Below are 2657 nucleotides of genomic sequence, written 5' to 3'. Positions count from 1 at the left end.
AAAACATTTAATCTTTTACTTCAGCATTGTTTTTGGACATGAAGCTGGTGAAAAACTAAGCAGTGATTACAAACTGTTCTCTGTTCTAGGAGAAATAATGAGTATAAAGAACACAATCTCAAGTGCCAAGCAAAATGGCTAAGGTTAATATTATTTGTCATTACAAGTGCAGAAAGAACACTAGCTGCCAGAAGCTCTGTGCAAAGATGTGAAATCCATCTTTTGTCCACTTTTTTCTGTTTTGACAACTAAAAATAATATTTTTAATTGCTAGATCAACTTGAAAATTATGGCAATGAAACTTTGAAAGGATTCACACTCAGAATGTCCAGCACAGCAGAAGGGATTTGTGTGCAGATCTATACACCAACTTTGACCATCCCTGTGGATTCTGGGCCAGGTCCTGACCTCATTCAGATCCACATAAATCCAAATCGTTTCTATGAAGCTGTGAGATCAGAATTTGGCTGGTTATGTTGGCTGAGCTGTGGCAGGTGGGCACTTGCCAAAGGACTTTGTAATGGATGGTGTAAACACCGGGGTTGCTCACAACAACTACGTAACCTGCAGCTACACTGCTTTATAGGGAGATTTATAAAAGGCCATAATCTCCATGGTTCTCCAGCTCCACTGTTATACCCTCATACAGATCCCATGCTAAGTCCACCCCTCCTGAGCACAGGTGGTGCTGGTTTGGAAATCACAAATGCAAACCCTGTCTCCTTGCCCAAAGAGCAGTGCATTAGTTCAGATAACGAGCATGCCTGCAGTGAGGCAGCTCTTCTCATGACACATTCAGTTCTCACCCTTTCCAGCTCCTCACCTCACGTCTGCTTCTCTTTTCTTGCCAGCAAGGAGTTGGGAAAAGTGTTCGGCGCTGGGCTCTTTAGTGTCAGCTCAGCTCAAGACAGCAAGTCTCTTCCCCAGTTCCTGTCATTAAGTCATGGCTGGTGATAAGAACTCATAAGAAAAGCCTGAATTCAGACAAATAGTAATTTTACCCTGAAAGAAAACCATCCACAACGTTTAAAGTGTAGCCATATTCCTCACTGTTTTGCATACTTCAAGGAACATGATCATCTTCTAATATACTAAAAGATTTATTTCTAATATGAAACCCATATTTAGTATTGGTTTGGCAGTGGTGGGAAGGAAACCACAGACAGCTGGCATGGATTAAGTGTTAGTTGTTTGATCAACCTAGAGTTGCCAAGACTTCTAACTTTCCTACTGGATCTGCTGCCATCCGCAGCTGAACACTTGAGAAGGGTCCTCTGGCTGGGCAGTTCTGTCCTTCATGTCTTAGCAGCAAGAGATGTGTATCAGCACACATAACATTTCCATGAAAAATTAAGAAGCAAACAAACAAAAACTGCCTATAGCCTCTCTAATATTCTCACTGTCAGCCTCTTGGTAACAGCTTTGGATGCACCAGACAAACACTTCTTAATCCTTTTAAACATAAACATTACAAACACAGTAGCTCATTGTTTCCTGGAATGGTTTCACTATCTTTCACTTCCACTGCTTGAAAATAGCAAATTCTGACTTTTTCCTTTGATTGCCAAATAGGTGTTTACCAACATTCCCAGCATTCCCAGAGAAGTGCAAAGAATCCAGGTTTGTGATGTCGCCACGTGAGCATATGTGATGCTCAGCACAGTGCAAAATTTGAATTAATTACCAAATTCACTTCCAATGACTCACTGAAGTCTTCCAGCTTTAAAAATCCTATTTGCTCAGTATTTGTGCTAGTAAAATGCTGGCACCCAAGTGTTTCCACAAAGCTAACATTCGGGGCTTCTGAACGTAGGCCAACTCAAATTCATTCTGGAATTTGAAATAATCTCCATAGGAATTTTTTCCTATTTGCTCAGTTCTAGTCACCATTTCTTATTGACACATCATTGGATTTCAAGTAGAAATGAAGACTCTTTAAAAAACATCACGCAATCATACGCTTATGAAGCGTGGGACAGAAGAGTGAAAATTGAGATCGCCTTAATGTCAGTGCAGGTACCTTAACCATCTTCATTCCCTCCCATGGACAGCTTTGGAACTCCAGTAGCCAGGAGCTGGACACTTTCTCCTTCTACAGATCCCCAGAAAATCATTCAGTTTAAGGAATGCTGAAGAACAATAACCACCATGTTATATTCTTAAGCAATGCCTTTTGTTATACGTAGCCCAGAGGGCTTGTATTTACTGGGCTATGATTTAAAAAACCCTGTAACTTTGAGAACAACAAACTTTTAATTTCAAAAGACAAAAGTGCCCCACAATCACTTAATTCCAGGAGATGGTGCTTTTCCTTAAAATAGAAAAAGGAGACCCAGGCCCTTACTAATAACACTGAGGTTTGTCTACAGCATTTCGTAATCAGGACTTTGTGCTTTTCTCCATTTCTATCCTAAGTACAAAGTCACTTCAGCAGCCAATTGCCACAAAGCAAACACGACTAAACAAAGTCCATCCCAAGGGACCTGGGAGGTCCCTAACAGGGCACGTTGTTTGCTCATCACAGGAGGAACACTTCAGAAAGCAGGCTTATATTTAGCAAGTAATCTTAGATTTCACAGCTCTACATGCAATTATAAGCCAGATTTTTGACATCTAACCTTCCACTAAACCTCAGATACTAATAGCATCATATGCCA

This window comes from Meleagris gallopavo, chromosome 10, assembly GCF_000146605.3.
Source record: "Meleagris gallopavo isolate NT-WF06-2002-E0010 breed Aviagen turkey brand Nicholas breeding stock chromosome 10, Turkey_5.1, whole genome shotgun sequence".
Lineage (NCBI taxonomy): Eukaryota > Metazoa > Chordata > Aves > Galliformes > Phasianidae > Meleagris > Meleagris gallopavo.
This window is presented reverse-complemented; position numbering follows the sequence as displayed.